General features: G+C 40.1%; 1 long non-coding RNA gene across 6 annotated transcripts in view; it reads left to right on the top strand.

The window, feature by feature from the left end:
* LOC308062862 overlaps window positions 1-20,178 on the top strand; it is a 91,582-nt gene that overhangs the window by 25,624 nt on the left and 45,780 nt on the right. For 5 of the 6 annotated variants that reach the window (XR_013927723.1, XR_013927724.1, XR_013927725.1 and 2 more), the window contains exon 1: window positions 1-11,088. This exon is cut by the window's left edge and continues 25,624 nt beyond it. This is a non-coding gene — a long non-coding RNA (uncharacterized lncRNA). The remainder of the gene's footprint in view (window positions 11,089-20,178) is intronic. The other variant, XR_013927728.1, reaches the window with a different exon arrangement.

Raw genomic sequence — 20,178 nt, forward strand, 5'->3', positions numbered from 1 at the left:
CTGGCACAGTGGGGTTGCTGTGACCATATGCCACCTGCCCCTGCCTTCATAAAAGAAGCTGACAGGAACACCCAGCTCCTCTGCAGGCAGAAGGTGAACAGAAGACACAGACCTAACCTGTGGCTCTTGGCTGTATGTCCCTTAGTTTGGTTGTTTGGCTTTGATCGAAACAGTCAACATGCACCTTTATCTGCTAAGATCTTGTAAAAGTGCCAAGCAACTTTGCTGTTCTAAGAGAACTTTGGGAACCTGTGGGATAAAACACAGCTGACATGAAGAAGCAAACAGGGCTCAATTAAAACCTGCCACTTAAACGAATGTCATCTGCAAGTGCTGCAGTTCAGCAGAGCTCTTCATGATGGCTCTCACCAAAGAGCCATCATTTCATTCCATAGTCCCTACAGCACCTCAGCAGAAAAGCATATATCCTTCCACTGTGCTGCACGCCATTATCACCACTTGTAAATGGAGAACTTGAGATGTACAGGGAAGGGTCATCAGACTTTCAAAGACAGCACTTAGTCGCCATTGTTATGTTTGCAATTTGCAGTTCATTGGATTACATAAATCACCTGATCAGCAGCCAGAAACAATATCACACTGCTCACGGAAGCTGGCAACACCGAGGCTTCTGGTGTTTGAATAGCAAACCCTTACAGTGAATCGTTTGCATACTGTTCCAAAAGCAAACCAATATTTTTAAGAAACAGCAAGTAATTTTGCACTAATACGCTGGGTAATTTTTTAAAAAAATATGTGTGAACAAAAAAAAAAAAAACCACCTTGTTAAATGCAGTTCATACTTTCAGCCTTAACCTCTGTAAAAACACATCACATAGCTAGGAGCTTGCACTTTATCCTCCTCACAACAGCTTTACTCAACAGCTAGCAGAATTGTTGGGCTTTTTCTTTTGAGGATTGTTTTCATCTGGAAGAATTATATTAGGTATAGAAGTAGCAATAGGGATCTTTTTAGAACAATATATTTATTTACTAATACAGTGTGTTTTATTGTTATCCTCTTTCTCCTCTGTAAGTGAAATCTGAATTGGCCCTGTAATATCTGTGAAATTGCTCTTCCATGTCTAACTCTCACATCGCTTCTAGTTTTCAGTGACTTTCAATAAATTGTCCAGTGGCTCCCTGCCAATCTGAAAATCTCTGTAAATGCAAAGCAACTCTCTGATGATCATTCTGGAAGCACAAATGCTTTTGGTTTCAGTAATAGACAAGGCATAATCTAAAAAACATTTTGGGATATTTATTTGTACAGCCAAATGGGCATAACGCTGCATATCGTGCTGTTAGAGTTTTAATTCCCAAACTGCAGCTTAGAAATTCGGAGCTTTTCCCCTCCTACAGTGAAGCCTGACTGTTGCAGAAGCAGATAAACAAATGAGATTTCTCTAAAATGGTATGAAAGTTATCAGTAACTAAGAAATCAAATTTCACCCCTCTGGTACATATAAATCTGAAATGATCTGAGTAGTTTCAGCTAAGTAATTTCCAGTTTTCACCAATATATCTGGCACTGGAATTTCACTTCTCAGTGATATTCATCAGCTGGTTTTCCTATTTGTGCTGGTCATTTTGGGCACAGGGATGGGACTACACACCTCCACACACTGCATTGTACCTGCAATCTGAGCACATCTGCTGTTGTCCAGTAAAACATAATAAGCTTTTAAATAAGTATGTGCTTAAGCCTAAATTTGTAGTCCAACACTCATGGCTCAAGCAGCCCAGACTACAGGTGAGGTCTGTAGGTGGTAACACCTGCTTTCAGTGGGTGTTTGAGGTGGGGAACTGCACAACCAGACAATCAACCCTGAGGTTTTGATGTTGTTGTTGGCTGGTTAGTTAGTTGGTGGGGTTTTTTTTACATCTCTCAAGAATGACAAAAATTTGTAAAGCAGAACTGGGCAGTTTGCTTGCCAAACAAGAAAATAATGAGAGTGAGCATATATTGGGACTGAATTTTCAGCTACCCTAAAAGAAGCAAGAATTAACTTGGATAAAGCTCTTTCTTTGGGCCCAGACAAATATTTCATTCCAACTGAAGTGTTTAGGGTTTAGTTTCTTTTTTGAATAGAATTATTTCTGGGTAACTTCTGTTGACCTGAATAGATATATTTTTTTGATAAAACAAACTGTCCAAAAACTTCACCCACCTCAGCTGCAGAGGTCACTTTTACATAGAATTGCTCATTGCAGAGCAGTGGAAGTTCATCTATCATTTCTCCCCACTAATGCAAGAGAAAGAGTGGACTCCACCATGCTCAGGACAGAAATCACCACAGCATCTCTGTGTGAGCCTGAATATGTGCAAGCACAGATACTTGCAGGGTGGCCGGGAGGACTGGGCATCCCCACCTGCCCGTTCACTTGCTTTTTCAATTGTATGATACTGTGCACTGAGCTCAGATCAAAAATACCTCTCTAATCCACAGAGAATCTGAGACTGAAATGCAGAGACAAGGGTTTGTTTGCATATTCTTTAAGATCCTCACAACCACTCCTTTCTTACTAGTATGCTTAATTAAGAGCATTATTTCCTCTGAAGTTTATTGATTTATACATGAGACTGCATCATCGGCTTGAGAAAAGGAAGATCTAGCCCAGTAAGTTTTTCCTAGGAAAACTACTGTGTTTTTACAGCAAATGCCAAATAGACAATGCTTTCTTCTTCACCAGGTAACATTTTGTCCTATTTGGTCGCTGGTATAACAAATTATGCAAAATCAGGAGACAGGCAGAAAGAGTTCATTCTCCTGCAGTAAAGCTGTTCACCTGCTAATGCTATTACTAAAGAGGAATCAATTCTGATTAGTAAAGAGGAGAGAATGGCAAGAGAGACAACAGTAAGATACGCTTTTTCTGCTGCTGTTTTCAGCAGTGCTATTTTTATAATCATCTTGGAAAACTCCCATGGGCTTAAGATGAAGAGCTGGCCGAAGTGTATTGAGTACCCAGCGGATACACAAGACCAAGTGCTTACCCCAGCTCTGATAAACAGAAGGAAGCAGCCTGACAAGGCTGTCCTATTCACTCAGGACGTGAGTCAGCTCCGAGCAGAGTATGCAGCCAGCAGAAATGTCCACAGATACCCCATGGCCATGCCTTGGTCAAGCACCCAGCTAAATAACTTAATGGATGATCTGTCAGCTCGTACCCCATCCTTGTTCTGAGGGAAATGGTTTAAAACCAGATAAACTCACCAACTTAGTGAATAGAAGTGCCTAAACCCTATGTTGTCCAGCTCAGAAGTGGGGAAACTTTCTTCAGCTGAATTTACTCTCAAATACATCACTCCTTAGGAACTAAAATCGAACTAACCAGAGAAGAAAGAAGTGGCAACAGAGTAAATAGAATGCCCAAAGACGTGTAGTAATGCTGCCATGGCATCAGAAATTGAGCCTCTTCTCCTTTTCTCCTGAAAACCAAACCCTACCCAAAGCCCACCAAGAAGAACGGTCATCAACTGACCTCAGTGGTGAATTTTTTGCTTTGCACTCTAAACTGACTGCATAGGCACTGATTATAATAAACATCAGTTGTGCTTGCCGCACCATGCCAGCTAGCAGATGCACTTTAAAAGACAAGTAGTTATAAACTTCCAAGATTACGAGATTAGATTAGCAAAAATACAGCTGCAAAACAAAGCAGACACAAATTTAATTACCATTCTCATTTTCTCTTGGTATGAGAAATAGTGACTATACTCCTGTAATTACTTGCTCTATGTTTCAAGCCTTGCTAATACTGCTGTTTGTTACTAAAGCACTTAAAAAGATGGAAACTGCATTGCAGTTGGGAAGTATTGTGCTGAAACATCCTGTGAGTATTACACAGTTCTGAGATCTTAAAAATGCAAAAAACAACTTTCATCTCTTTTCAGGGGAAATAAAACCTGGAGCTCTTTAGCACTAGGGAAAACACAAATATATTTGTCCAAAATATGTCCTCTCTTCTATTAAGAACTTTTGAGTCTTTAATAATTGGTGCAAAATGAAATAATTTTGTGAAAAATCTGGGGCTTTCTCCTTCCACAATTAGCATTTTAGCATTGATTATAGAAGAGTATTTCTAATGAAAGAAAAGAAGAAATCAGTGGGACATTCACCCAGAAAATGCTTGAACTGAGCCCAGACACCTGGATTTACTGACGGTTCTACTCAGGAAAATGAAAAGTCAAATTTGCCACCAAGACCTGTGTGATTTCAATCATACACTCCAAAACACTGAAAACCCACAGTCCCCTCTATCTTCAGTATCATGGGATCAAACTTAAAAAAAAAAAAAAGAAAAAAAAAAGGAAAAAAAAGAAAAAAAAAGACTGTATTTACTAGATTTGCTGCCTGATAGATGTAGACACTCCTGCTATTATCATACAGAAAGAAAAAAAATCATGTTTGAATACTTTCCAAAGGGCTGTCAGCACTTAGTGTGTACGTACAGCCAGGTGATGGCTCTCTGCCTGGCTGGTGAGAGCCCCAGTGGGCTGGTGTCCAGGGAAGTTCATTGCACCAGTGCCCAAGGGTCAGAGGTTGGCTCAAAGGGTCCCAGAGCCGGAGCCCACTGGGTGGGGTGGGGATGGTGAGCCCAGGGGGGCTGTGCAGGCTTAATGGAGCTGTGCAAGTCACATCTGCTCCCGCTGCTCCCTGAGGCTGACCTAGCTCTATTGCTCTGGGAGGGGGTGATGTGATGCCATTGCTCTGGTGTCAAAGCAGACATCAGATCAGCTGCCCTAGAAGACATGATCCCATTTGGACATCAGAAATATCTAGCATTCCTTTAGAAGAATGTACTTTTTTTAGTCTTTTTTTTTTTTTTTTTCCTTGTTCTTTTTCGGAGATTAATTTTAATGCCTCTTGTTCGGTTTACCTTAGATAGCAGCAACTATCACTTTTCCATTTGGGAGCATCTGCTATAGCTGGTATTGGTATTCAGCAGCAAAGAACTGTGCAACGCAAGCCTTCGGAAAACAATCTGTGCCCTCAGATGTTCATGGACAAGTCCCATTGAACCTAGGGCATAACTTCACCTTATAAATTGTTTTCATCAGCAGCATAATGTTTCTCTATAAACTGTTCTGGATTGCTACAGCAAATGTAAAGTGCTATTTCTGAACAGTAAAGCTATTCCCCACCCAACCCCCACCCCCCACCCCACGAAGTAGAATATGCTTCTATTTTTGGCAAGAAACTCACTCTCTACCCTGGGATAGCTTGAGTGAGTAAAAGGAACAAACCACTATGAACTGAATACTTAAAAAAGAAAGAAAGAAAACTCTCCTCCTGCTTGTGAACAGAAGATCAGTTCATTTGCGCATGCTATGTAAAACTTGCCACAAAGTCCTTTGTGCCATCAGCATGAAAAGAATCCTTTGCCCAGGCGAGAGATTAGGGTGGCCAGCAGGAATCCCTGCACCCGAAATTTAGATCAGAATGGGTAAGTTCATGGGAAGTTGGGATTTTAAAGGAATTGTTCTGATGATGCCAAAAAAGCAGCAGTAACCGCAGCCAACTCCATGGGCCCATCCAAATTTCTGTTTTTTCTCTCAGTAAAGGTACACTGAGGAGATGGAGTGCGAGGGGCTGATTTTGCTCATCTTTAAGGGTGCTACAAAAGAGTGAACCACAAAGGTGAGAGCAGGTACATCAGGCATCTCATTCGAGACCCCCAACTACAGCCTTTCCCTCCCCTTTGTATTTGCAAACCCTGGGAGATTGGTGCTGGTGTTAAAACCCCTGCAAGGAGGTAGCGACGGCAGCTGAACACTATGGTCTCGCACAACACAATCAATGCATCAATCTTCCTTACATCGGTGTCTTATCTTGGCTCCCAGAGTCGTAGTTAACTCCAGAAATTATAAGAGCACGGTAGAGCGGGTGCTGAGCCGTGGACGCTGCAGCTGCCACTCCCCTCCTGCGCCGGCAATTGTGCTGCCACCTCGGGAGCACTCCCGGCCGCCCGGCATGGTCAAAAGACCTTTGAATTAACCTTTTCACTAGAAAAGAGATTGTGGCCCTATAGAAAAGTACGAATTCAGAGCAAAGCCTTTCTGCAGGATTAGTCCATTAGAAGCAAAAAGGAGAAAGGTTTTTTTGTTGTTCTGCAAAATATAAGTGATTACGGGATTTAAAGACAAAAACATCGTCTGTCTGTAGTGGGGAATACCAACACGAGGACAATGTGCACCCTTATCCTCTGCCTAAGTCCTTGTACTGCCCTTATGTTCATCACATCTGACTGACTGCCAGGAGTGTGAGCTAAGAGATATAGTGTAACTGCTGTCCTGTGTGGTCCGTTCCTCTATCCTCTTTCAAGAGAAAAAGGTGTGGGTAAGATGCAGATCGGCTTTGCTGTAGGATTTTTTATAGGAAGTGGGAGGGCTATGCTAAGATTTTATATCAAAGGAAGAAAAGCCAACTAATCTAATTCCCTGTCAGTTTCTTCTTTTTATTTTCTCTTTTCTTTTTTTTTTTTTTTCCCGGTAACATTTTCTTTTCCATCCCTTTTTGAGTCTCTCCCAGTCAGTTATTTGTTCCATTACAGGCAAAGCACCCCCACCAGCTAATCTCACCTTTGGGAGAAAAGTAAAAGACTGTGAACTGCAAAATACAACGCTCCTCTCATCACCTTAGAAAAAAAGGACTTTTTTGCATTTTCTTAACCAGATATTCATACATGTGCATACATACATAGGAGTATTATTTTTCTTATAATGATCAATAATTGGGGGTTGGGGGGGTGGGGGCGGTGGCGCATTTTCAGTTTGGTAAGAAATTTGAGTAATTTTAAAACAGTGAGATTTCCTGTCGCCCCCGCCCCCCCCCCCCCCGGGTTGGAGAATAACATGCACTTACTAAGAAATCTGTTCCCTATACAGTATTTAAAAGCTGGTAGAGAGCAAACAGTGAGCACCTCTGTTTTAATACATCATAAAACCTTAAATAAAGCTGGGATTCCTTTAGGTCCCATAGTAACTAAAGGTAAAAGGCTTTTCAAATTTCAGATCGTGCAGTCCTTATGTCAAAACTGTTTAGTGCAGACCTTATGATCAGACTTTCAAATAGATTCTGATCTTTGTTTAGAAACCATCTGGCCAAAGAAAAATAGCCAACTGTTTCATCTCTCTTTTTTTTTCTTCCTTTTTTCACGCCATCCCAAAAATATGTTTTAAGATCAGCATTCCACTTTTCACTCCTTTTTGTCAAATGTGATAAAGGACTTGAATATCCAGTGCATGTTCGTTACACATAACAAAGTCTGTGTAATCACATGCTTGTAGCAGTAAACCCCCATATTCCTTCCCTTTACAGATAGTGCCGTAATTATCATTTAGCTCTCTGAATATAACTCAGGGTGTGGAAAAAAATACGCAAAGTTTGCATGCATGCTAGCCCACCCTTTTACAGAATTTCAAATGTAACCAGTTTTTTGGTTGTATGGTCACATTAAAATTCCCCTTTTGCAACACTTTATGCAAAAAACAAACACCTGGATTCAGAGTTTCCTAAAGGAGTAATCTGAAAATAGGTGCTTTCTGCCAAAATGTCATGAAGATTTATATGCTTACATTCGCGGATTAAATTGAGGACAGGTGGGAGAACATTCAAGTATGAGAAGGAATGATAGCAAATTTATGTGTTAAAAAAAAAAAAGGCGAAGGGGGGGGTAGTTATGGTTTCTGGTGGTTTAGATAAAACAGACATAGATTTTGTAAGAGGGAAGGCACCATGTCTGGAAAGCCATCCTTCAGCAGTGAAATAATTATCTATGGGACCATGTTTCCTTAAAACGAAAATAGAGGCATTCTGGAATTCAAAACATACTGTCTCGACTACAACCATGGCACTGAATGGCACTTGGATGCCATGCAGTGTGTCAGAACATATGTTTCTGAGGAGAATTCACACTGTATCAGCATGGTGCAAGCAGGCACTGAAACACTGCAGCTTGCTTTACCTCCCTGGCCAGGATAATTTTTCCTCTTCCAAGGACACCCCTTCCCACCACAAAACAGGAGCTAGCAATGGCTGCCACAGAGGGGAACTGGATGGGCACCACTATTCCCCGGAGCCCCTCAGACATTCCAAGCTGTCTGCAGAAAGCCCGTGAACAAGCGAGCAGGGCTCATGAAACACCAGCGCAGCACCTTACATCAGGGCAAGAGGAGACTCAAAACAATTACGCTGAAGTAAGAGCAACAAGAATGCCAAGTTGTATGCGACAATTTGGTTTTAAATCTGATTAACATTTCAAACACTTTTTTAACACCTAAGTAATCTTAAGGTGCAATCACCTAATGACTGCCTGCTAGAAATGGATACTGGAGTCTGACAAATGTTCTCTTATTGGGGGGGTGGGCTGGTGGGGGGTGGCATTGGAAGTCCTTCTGTATCCAGACCCTATATAAGACACTTTCAAACTAAACCGAATACACAGAAGAAAATGGTAATGTAGCTCAATAGCCGAACCAGCTGTAGTTTTAGCCTCTCTAAAGCACCATCCCAACCATTACCAGCATCCATAGCTAAGACACATTGTAAATCAAGCTGTTCAGCGGGCACTACATTCCTATTAGATTAAAATTAACATATTCCAATCCACGCCCCAAAAGCTGGCTCTGTATGCATTGTCATTCCTTTAAAACAACAGTGCAATGATAATCAACATATTCCCAGGTTTTAAATCACAAAAGATGATTACACTGAGGCAAATGAAAACTGAAGCATACCGACAAGCTTGCTTTTTTTCCCCTCCCTCTGTAGGAAATGACCATAGAGGTAGGCAGTCTAGTGTTTCACAGAAGTACTGTGTTTTATGTAAATAAATACATAGCTAGGAACAGTCACGAAGGTTAAAGGGCATCTGTAAAGAGAAAACTATGATTCTTAGACTCTTTGTTAAGTTTATTTAGTAGAGGGACTAGAGGAAATTTCAGATTGAGCTGTAAGGTGCTAATAGTCCGACCAGATAAGTGTTAGCTTCCCAAGTCTGGATGCCAGAAGAAACTGTAACATGGTTAAAAGCTGACACAAAATTCTTCTATCCAAGAAAAACATGTTATTCTCCACAAAAATTAGGGTATAGAGTATTATATCTCAGTATAACATTCATGTATTATTCCTTTTCAATTTCTAGACTTCAGGGCGGTGCAGTGTTATTATTCTATACTAATCTTCCCATACATAGATTTAATTTTAAAATTCTTATGTTGAAACCATCAACCTATGCTTCATAATTAGAATTTATTTTTATTCACTGTCGCCTATACTTAATTCTTAGAAATTTAAAGCTGACATAAGTTTCTTCTCTAAATTTATCTTTCCTGTATCACACGTGCATAAAGATCTATCAACATAGAGCACTTGCATGAATTCTGAGCCACTGGAATTGCTCTTCTGTCCAGAACTGAACTAAATTATTTACACAGGGACAGTGACTGCAGGATTAGGTCTTAATCACAGCAACACTTCTGCAAGCAAAACAGGCTGGATTTAACAAGTTTATAATTGATAATCATTAACAACAACCTGTTCAGTGGTTATTTCACCATTAATTTAATGACATGCATCAGGTAGTGCTCCAAACACAGAGGCAGTTTTGATTTGTCAGTTATCCTGTACCTACAGAGTTTGATTCCTGACCATCATCAGGATAACACTAGGCCATCTGGATCTGCCTGTTATCTCTGAAGTCTGAAATAAGGGTTATTTTTAAAACTATAGTCATTTCATCCTGCTAGGTACAACTGAAGCTTCTAGGAATTCATTACTCTCCAGACAACAGTATTTCCCGTCTAAGGCTCACCAGTTTAACACAACCTCTAGAAATATTCAGGTTAGGCTAATACAGCTATGTTGTTTGCAAACCTCTTTGCAAGGTGGCAGATTCAAAGCATTCTGTCTTCCCTAGCAGAATGTTAAATTTTGTATCTGTTTACATGGTGGGATCAAATTGTGCCCCCCTGTCCACCTGTACAATCACACTGGAACCAGTGAGTGAAAAAGAAAGGAAATGTAAAGCGAGGTCATTGTTCCTTCTTTCTCAAAGGTAAGAAGATCTCACATAGCAGCGCCCTCTGGGAAACAATCCATTTTAGACCAAATTAGTCCCAGTGGTAATGTTGATTTTTAGCAACTGTGTTACACCAGGGATACATTTACTCCCACTGTTCTTTGCTGTTCTCATTAATAAGCCACATTATGTCACTCAGTCTGCATGCAGAAGTATCATTACTGTTACTTACTTTGTTTTTGTAAGAAAAACTACCAGATTCAGTTGCGTATAACCAGTAAATGTGGCCAAATCAAAGCTGTGCACTCCAACCCAAATATTTTTTACTTTGTTTCTGCACATATAATTGCATGTAATTTTTATTTGTCTACAGAATTTTTATGATAAAACCTCATTAATCACAAATTCATCAATGCAGCAAAAATACATCCAAGCAAACGTGGTATAATGTTACAAGCATAAGACATGTTTTAGGATGGAAGGAGGCCAGGATCCCCATCTTCATCTATCCCCTAATGTTTCATAAACGACTAAGTCATCATATCAGTGGTTTTCACATGGAAAAATAAACACCACTGAAATTCCATACACTATAAATGGCTGTGACTCTAGAGTGCTTAAAATTACCAAGAGTGCCATAAGAATAGTGTACACATTATCCATTGAAGGATGAAACAGCCGAGGCAGCACTGGCAGCGTGGTGCAGTTGATATGGGGCATTAATTGCCATCCAGGCTTCTGCTCCCGGGGGCTTTATCACCTTCCCCTGTGCCCTCACACACAGGTTGCCTCTGATCTCTGGCTGTTCAGTTCCCTCCAGCTCCTGAAGTGTTTGTTGTTATACTTCTGTCACTCTGGTTATGTAGTTCTGAAGGCCTAGCATGCATGTCTATGGCTCCTGAGAGAATAGGGTCTTAAACTTTATTTAGCTCCTGAAGCCCTGTTCTAGCACTAATTAAAAATAACCTTTCCTGTAGGGCACCATGGACGCAGCTTCACACTCCTCTGCAGACTGAGGAGCTGAAGTCAGTGGAGTTGCTCCTCATCTATAGCAGCATCCAGGTGAGAAAAATTTTGTTCTGTCTGTGCTTTTGCAAGTAAACTAAAGCCAGGCTATCTTCTGATCTAATTACAGTCCTTAAATCAGCAGCGTGTTACCAGCTCGTGGTCTTTTTAACTTCAGAGCCTCAAGAAGGCAATTCACAGACAAGCAGTGGTTGTGAAATCCAGTCAGGCAAGACAGGCCTCTGATTTCGAAGCAGAAATCCATTCTATGTTGATGGCACTATTGGCTCAAATATCATATTTACATTCTAGTTTTTAATGGCTTGCAGTTAGGAATCAGACAAGCTGTTCTGTAGGTGGTCTAAATTATATCCTGTGTGCATGCTGCATGCTGAGAAGAGTTTGCTGATCTAACAGATGATAAAAGACTAAGCAATCACCCACTGTAAGTCCAAATCTTTACCCTGGCAAACCTTTTACTGATTTTTCACAGGAGTTTTGCCTGAGTAATGACTGTAGAATTTGGCCCATTTTGACCACACCAGTGATTAACAGTCCAGCATCAGGACCCCTGTCCCTCCGGTCTGTTTTAGGTATTTAAAGCTCATTCATGTTGCTGCAATAACCAAAGCCTATTTTCTAGACTTTTTTAACATTTGTAATCTCTCTGTGATTAAGATGTTTTCTCCATGTAATGCTAATTGGTTTTTTAGATATAGCTGGTTACCTAAGAATGTAGAAGCATGCCTTATGGGATTTTCAGGAGTATCTGAGTGTCTGTCTCTCAGTAAAATCAATGAGAATTAACTCCTAAATGTCTTTAATGAGTCATACCAAAGTGACCGATAAAAAAAAAAAATCACATTAGTCAGATTTGACAAAGCAGGAGATTTATTCTGCCGTCCATATGCCAAATCATTACTCAGGTCCCTTCACTTGACTTCTGCCAAGAGCATCCTCCTCCTTTCTCTTCAACTACTTCATTTCCTGTACTTCAAAAAAGGGATCTCCAAGATATGACCTGGTCCTTCAATCTGGACGTAGTTCAGCAGTGAAGCCCTTAATCCTGACTGAGACTGGGAATTACTGAACCAAATTGATCTAATTCAAATAGATAGTAAAATCTGGAAATTGCAGTGACACCAGCGGAAAGCTACCATTTTCCACTTCTTTTTTTTTTTTTTTTTTTTTTTAATTTCTTATTTGAAATAGAAATGCTTGCAAAAGGGCTTGCTTCGTTCGGAGGATGGGTGGGTAAAATCTAAACAACAGTTCTATGACAGGCCCCTAAATGGTATCCAAATTTGACACCTTTGTGTTATAAAAGGCACAGGAGCTGCTCTAACAGCCTCTGGTGCTCTGCTCCCTTGCCAGGGGCTAAGCAGCTCAGGCTGCAGGCTCACCCCAAGGCACGCGCACTTGTAAGCTCTTTCACCCGAAGCTGCCGAGGGCAGACTGCAGGGCTGCAGCTCCTACCTTGTCTGTACCAGCATATTCGCTGCTAAATCTATGGCAGCAGTAAGCAGTGCAGTCACGGTGGGTCTGACAATGCGGACCCAAAATCAGCAGCGGCTGCCTTTCTCAGGGGGGAAGGGGGATTAGCTCTGGGCCGCCCCTGTGGCCTGGGCTCGCAGCGATGGCAGCAGCCCGAAGGACCTTTTGGAGCACACCTCCCAGGAATTTGTACTCTGAATATACACTGGCTGTGAGAACAATTGGGAGATTTACCTCCTGATCCGAAGTAACATGAGACATCATGTAAGAATAAGATTAAAATGATTAATTTGAGGCAATCGCAGGAGAAACAGCCCTTCTTTATGTTACTCTTTCATAATCCTGAAATAACCCCTGGAAGAAGGCAAATTTCAGTTTCCTTCAACACCTGCTAATATGTTTGAGATACGTTTGTAACCCTTATTCCTCCTTCCTCTATCTTGGACTTTGGCTTTTGGGGGAGAGATTTCTATAGCTGTTTCTCTAATAGAATACAGTTCTGCTTACAGCCATGAGTTATTAACACCATGAAAGCCCCTACAGTGTCTCAGTTCTCCATCAGGTTTAGGAACAATTTAAATAAGTTTAGCAGATAAGGTACGTGCTTGCTTCCCCTCTTTATCCCATCACCTTCCTACAGAGCCAGTAAAGAGCAGGGAACAGGGATACCTGGGCTACCTCTTCGTTCTCAGTAAAACGCTGCGATGCTTGCGAATAACCATGGAAGTAAGAAAGAGTCCAGCAAGTCCAAAGCTGCTGCCAGCCCTGATGGTCAGGCAGCGGAGGGATCTGGTGGGTCCTCAAGCATCCCCAAGACAAACCCTACCTCAGTGGAGTGCAGGCAAGGGGTGCCAGCAGCAAACCCTGTGCAGGTCTCACCTGTAGGAACTTCTGCTAAAACTCGTGAACAGGCCCTGGAAATGCAGCACCCACACCTAGTAGCAGCAGTTGTTAGCCTAAGAGTTATTATTTTCATTCTTACAGGCAAAAATTACTCTTTTTGCTGTTTTGCATGAAAAGTACTACTAAAAGCTTATTGCTCATGTATTGACCTAGATGGTATTTTCCTGCCAGAGACCTTGGAGAAGGCAGGACATCTGCACCATGTGGTCATGACAAGCCAGGTGGGTGCTGCCCCACAGGAGGTCCAGAGGCTGCGAGTGACCTTTTATACAGAGAAGGAAGAGTTTCTTCTTCCAGGTGCAGGCCCTCAGCAGCAAAAACTACAATTCTCCATGGTTGTGCTTCCCCTCGGCTTTCCCCTCCCTGGGGGCTGCCCACAAGTTACTGCCTCCTCCCAGTGCCCTGGATTGAACCATAAGCTGTTGAACCGTCAAATGTGCTTTTTGGTGGGTGCACAGAGTGATTTTTTTTGTCTGCTGCTCCTTCTAACTTGAGTCATTTGTCTTGGTGTTTCTCACAGATGGTTACAATAAGACTGGAAATGGTTTCCCCACTTAAAAAGAAAAAAAGACAACAAAAAAGTCCTCTCCTTTCTGGTTTCTTAAGTGAAACTTAGATACCCTAGTTAGGAAATATACTCTGGATATTACATTAATCTGTTCAGTGAAGTCATTTTAGTTTTGCTCACCTTATTTTTAAACAGTCAAATCTCCTTGGGATGGAAATGTTCCCTCTGCAACCCAGGAGATAAGTATCTTTTCTGCAGAGCCCTAAGTGGAAAAGTCTAAATCTATACAAATAATATGGCAATATTTTCAATACTATCCTTGGTCATTGCATTCATCACCCTGTGCATAAAAAGCAGTAGGCTTTCTGCATATTTGTTTCACATTTATAGCTTTTTTTGTTTGTTTGTTTCATCTAGCTTGCTAGATCATGATGGGATAATTTCAGGCAGCCTACAGCTAGATTCCCTCCTGCTTGCACTGACTCCCTGCTCTGAACAGCAGGACATCTCTTCCACACTAATATAAGAAAAATAAGAACAAGTTTTCACTGCAAGAGGTTGCTCTCCTAATTCATTCAGACTTTCTGGGAGAAGGGATGAAAATGGCTTTTGAAATACAAAAGACTGCTATAGCTGACTCTTCGCTAGGGTTTGTTGTATCTCATTAGCAGCGATCTAGAAATATCAGTGTCATAACATGTCGGCAATCACTCATCTTTACTAGTATCATATGAATGCCTATTCATGTTAATGTGCAACCTGTCGCTCAAACAGCTACAAAGACATATTGTGTAACAGGAAAAACTTGCTAACGCATGTAGAGTTCCATGTTACCAATACGAGTAATGGAATAACGTGCTTTGTCCTGTACAGACTGGTACCTGTGTCAGTGCACACTAGACAAAAAACCCCTCACCATCACAGGTGCTTTCACCACATCTGCAGATTTTACATTTTAGATATTCTTCCAGCTCCATTAAAACCCCTTGCTATACATGTATTTCATGGCCACAGTATTTGTTGAAGTTCGGATGTAAAATACAGCTCCTTTGCCTAATAATACCACATTTTTCTCACTTGTATTCAATTAGGCCTGTTTTATTATAGAAACCTCTATGTTCAGTCATTTTAAGGGACTACTATTACCTATTCCTATAAATAATTGTTCACTTTAAGGATAAAGTGAGTAGGAATTTGCTTCAAAAGCATTTTCAGCAATATACTGTCAGCTTACTGCTGATACCTTTTAGTTACATGGGCTTTTTTTCTGGAGATTTATCCTTAAATCTCTTGATAATCCCAGCAAAATCTTGATGTCGACTAATGGACCACTCCCCTTACACTGCATTTATATCAAGCAAAGAAAAGAATCTAAACGCTTCCCTTTCCTTTTCCCTCCATTTAATAATATAGAATTGTTAAATGGCAATAGAATTTAGGAAATGCCGGTCCACAAACAAGAAAACTCCCAGTAAAAGAGAGGGGGTGACATGCCTTCCTCTGAACAGAAAAAAATCAGCTGCAAGTCTGTGGCATGCAATTTCATCTTTTAGGAATTTTATTCAGACTCACAAATGAATATGCATTATTCGGCTTTTGTCTGCAAATGACAAAGAAAGCCAACTATGCCTACAGGAGTTCAGAACAGGAAACAGAGAGAAGCAAAAGAACAGTCCTGAATTTTGAATAAAATTTAGATGTTAGGCAGCAGAGCTATTTGAAATATAATTGCAGTTGGAAATATTCTTGGGTTGCTCAGTAAAATTTAATAAATAAATAAATAATAGGGTGTGAACATGCCGTTGATCTGGGCATTCGGCAAAGTGCCATCTCTTACAGATCTACGAAGGTTTTGTGCACATTTTTCTGATTGAATGCTATTCTCCCAGTCAGTCAGAGCACAGCACTAGTTGCCAGAAATCATTCATCAGCCCCTTGCAGAAAAGGCTGTCAGCTAAGGCTACAGGCCTAGCGCCAGGCTGTCAAGTTTTGGGCTTGCAGCCAGTCTGTCATGGTTTGAGGCTGGTAGCCAAGCAGTAACTTTGATGTTTGAGGGGTTAGCCAACTGGTATGTGAGGGTGGCCTATCAGCTCAGAAATAATATACCGCACTCAAAGGTCATGAGTTCTGAAACTAATCTGGCTGTTATAATATTTCTAATAAAAACTGAGGTAGACCTTTTATATTGTAAAAAGTGTTCAAATTATTTCAGTATTTGTTTTGATTAAAATTTCCATTACATGTGCTTTTCATTATGCAACTCAATTAGTATATAAAAGATTTTCTGTTTAAAATGTTCAAATGAGCATAATTGTTCAATTTGGGAAGATTACAATGCTTTTATTTAATTAACACTGCAATAAATACTTCATTTTGTAATGAACCCCATACTTTTGGGCCATTAACCATTCAATAAATTTACAGTATGGAAGGTTCTTTATAGGGAAGAAGATAAATAAAGCTATTTAAATGAATGTGCAACAGCTCTGATGCTAAGCAGCAAATGATAGCTTTTCACTTCCCATCCACTAGAGTTGTACCTCGATTACAAACATATGGGAATGTAATAAACACTATACATTTCAATTACTATTTTGAACATGAGTTACAGAACACTCTTTCAAATTTGCTACATAGAAATGCAGTCCGTGTTCGTGGCATCTTCCCAGAAAAAGATTAAATAAATTTTCATCTGCCGTTTGCCTTCCTCCCATCCACAGCTTCTTCAGTTCTGAAAAATCTGTGTTGGAATTTCCTGATTTAGATCTGATCATTTGTTTCTTCATGAGAATAAAAGGAATCAAAAAAATCCCAGCTATTCAATGGCTTACTATTTGCAATAGCAATGGGATGAAGAAAAATCCCCTCGTAGCAGTGCAGCATGGTGCGCTCATATACACACACCAATGAATGAAATAACAGAGAACGGGGCTTCTAAGACAGTAACAGGAATATAGTGCAAACCCTGGCATTCCAGTTGGATCATGGATTAACATCCCTCCACTCTGAGGCCTACAACGGTATGTCAAAATCCATAAATCAGAAAGAGCATTAAGAGGCAGAAGTGGCTCTTTTGAGTGGTTGGAAGTACTGCTCAGAGTCAGATGGGAAACAAGAATCTGGAGTCCCCACAAGCGAGGTCACCTGAGCCCACAGTGCCTGACGTGACTGACCGCAAGGTGTTAAATGCTTTAAAATCCCAACAAAATCAGCAGAGCTGGGAACTCTGGCAACTCGCAGCATCTCGTTTCATCCCAGGCTGCCTGGGAACTACGGCTGGGGCAGCAGTGCCATCCACCTGCTGGGTGGCTGTGATGGAAAAGGCCTTCACTTCCATCACTGTTTTGTATCATTTCATGGTTCTAGGCAAGGAGGTAAAATGGGAGGGCAAAGCTATTTCAGATTTACAGGGCAGCTCAGCCAAAAAAGCTCATAAAACTCGAGTTTCCCAAAAATGGCAACATAACCAGTAACAAAATCTAATTTGTGAACTTCACTGGGGAAAAAGGCCTCTTTGTAAAACTACAATATCATCTAGGAATATGGATTCAAAAGATTGTATTGTTTTATTAACCAAACCTCCCTTCCTCTAACCCAGATGTTACAATCCTGAATCTTTAAATGAAAACCAAAAAAAGCCACTGAAAAACCCCTAAACCAACGAAACAAAAAAATGAATCCAAGGAAATACTTTGGAAATGTATTAGACTTTCCTTTTTCACACTTTCAAAAGAGGCTGGACAGCATTTTTCGAAAATGTCCACTGGAGTCCTTTCAGAAATTGTGCTGTTTACAGTATCAATTGTTTACAGTAATTATGAAATTAAAATAAGCCACATAGCCATGTATTTATTCATTCCTTATGAACTGTAACCACCAAAAGAACTACTTGAAAAACACTACTGGATGCCATATTTCTCAGCTGTTATTTGAAGAATTTTTTTCCTAATCTGAAAATAATATATAGACAGCACAAACATAAAATAAGATGTAGCTTTAGAGAACATTTAAAACTACAGGTGAAAATGTACTACTTAAACTTGACTTAACCAAAAGTTTTTCTTAAGAGCATCTGAGATTTCGAAGTATACCTTAAAACAAGTAAACATTTAAAATAGATTTTTCTCAGGAAATCTAGCCACCTGTTTTTGTATATTTTCTGGAAAGGGAAAAAAGATAAACTCCTGTTGTGCAAAAATAAATTGTGCAGTTTGTGGTAACTTTATTAAAGATGAGTAATTTTTAAAGGCAGCAGTGAGACATAAATGTTTAACACAAGAGTCTCTTTCTTATGGAACCTTTGAATAAGGACATGCCTGTTTTAAACTAAATTTACAGGGAGAGAAGGAGAAAAATATTTTAAACTATTAACTGTATAGTCTGCTCAATGAAAGTTAAAATCAGATTAAAAATGCAACAAGCCACATCCTGTTTTATACAAGTTTCTTAGTCCCTGGCACCTGCAAACCTAGTCAACTAGGATATGGGCTTCCATGTATTTCAGTGAGGCTGGCCTCACTGCAAGAAGTGTAATAATACACCTAACGTGGCTAGGAGAAGAAAGGATCTATCCCTTAAAGTCAATTCTGAGGGCCTGTTTCAACGGCCTGGTTAATCGATACACTTCAGCCTATTTTAAGGACCTGATTAATAATCGATACACTTAAGCATATGCTACGTTTCTTGGTACTTAAACACAAGTATATTAAGTAGTTCAGTTTAAATCCAAATGTTTTTCTCCGATAGTAATCTCTATCTGATTACTAGTTAACTTTCTAATTTCAGACTATGAGAACTGCTCTTCTCTTGCCTAACTGCATGACTTAGGGTCAACTAGATTAAGAATGGATAAAAGATTCCTTCATAATTAACTGATGTTATCAAACCTGAGACATAAAATTCAAATATTCTGAAAAATCAGGTCCTCCCATTTAGTTCTGCAGTGTTGTCTCTGAACTCTCCACAGTGGGAAGGAGACATCTCTGTTTTAGAGCTTGGCTACCAAGGAAATACGACATTCCTACCTTTCATCTATATGGCATAAGAGAATTTCAAAAAATCAGCCATAATAGTCTAAAGGATAATTAATTTCCTGCTTTTGACTCTCTTGGCAATATTATTTCTGTTTATACAAAAGAGGTTGATTTTGGTTTGAGACATTTTTTCTTCACTATTCTTATCACAATCCTGCAAAACTCTTCCTCTTTCTCTTTCTACGGCAATATGAACATTGAAGGTAACGATGCTCTTGCCAGTGCTGTCTTCTGCTATACCTGAACCTTACTCTACTTCCAGCATATTAAGAAAATAATTAAAATTATCAGATTTTTTTCAGCTTATTTAGTACATGATTATGAATCAAATATACTATTTCATGAAACGTGTGCTGTAGGACATTGGCACTGTCCTGAAGGGTAAGCTGGGAATACGGTCAAGAATGCTAATTTTTTTACAAAGTTGGAAGTAGGAAAAGCTAGGGTTTTGTGGGCTTGGTTTTTTTTAAGCTTTGCAGAAGTCTGAAACTATGCCATTAAGACACTTCTGAGTTACATGACCAAAAGTCTTGCCTAGTTTCTTAAATGAATGTCTTGTCCTTTATTATATGGAACAGAAGTTGAAGTATCGCACGTCTCATATGCACAGCACTTGGCACTCAGTGTGAGCTCTTCTGAGATCCTTATCTCTAAACCAGTTTTTCTTCAAAGTCATAAACATCTGGAAATTGTGCACGATTCTTCCTACAGAAATCAAACACTCGAGTCCTTATTTGATCTCTCAGGGAACATTCCCATTGCTTTCTTTTGTTAAGAAGGTGCCACAGGATTTGGCTTTCCATTTGACAGCTTCTTTTCTTAGGTGATTGAGAATCACTCAGACAAGGACAAATCAGGTCTTTTTTTGCCAGCTGCACTATTTAACTGACTAAATAATAAAATGTTCAAGAGCCAGTAGGAGGTTTTGTATTGAGATAAAGTCATTACGAGAGAAAAGTTAAAGTCTTACTTGCCCTTACCAGGCACAAAGTACTCAGTGCCATCCAGGCTTTAGCAGTCCTAGAAAGCTGTGGGCTGCTATGAAATCCAGACTCTGAAACATACTCCTGGTTGTGGGTTTGACATATGTCTGACATAATGTTTTGCCTCACTAAGGAAACGAAATACATAAACAGGGTAGGTATACAGTGATTTCTTCCTCAAGAAGGCCTCACAGCTTCTGACAGTATCATGCTGTGGGACTTCCTA

Source organism: Falco punctatus (assembly GCF_963210335.1).
Source record: "Falco punctatus genome assembly, chromosome: 4".
In the NCBI taxonomy this organism is placed as follows: Eukaryota; Metazoa; Chordata; class Aves; order Falconiformes; family Falconidae; genus Falco; species Falco punctatus.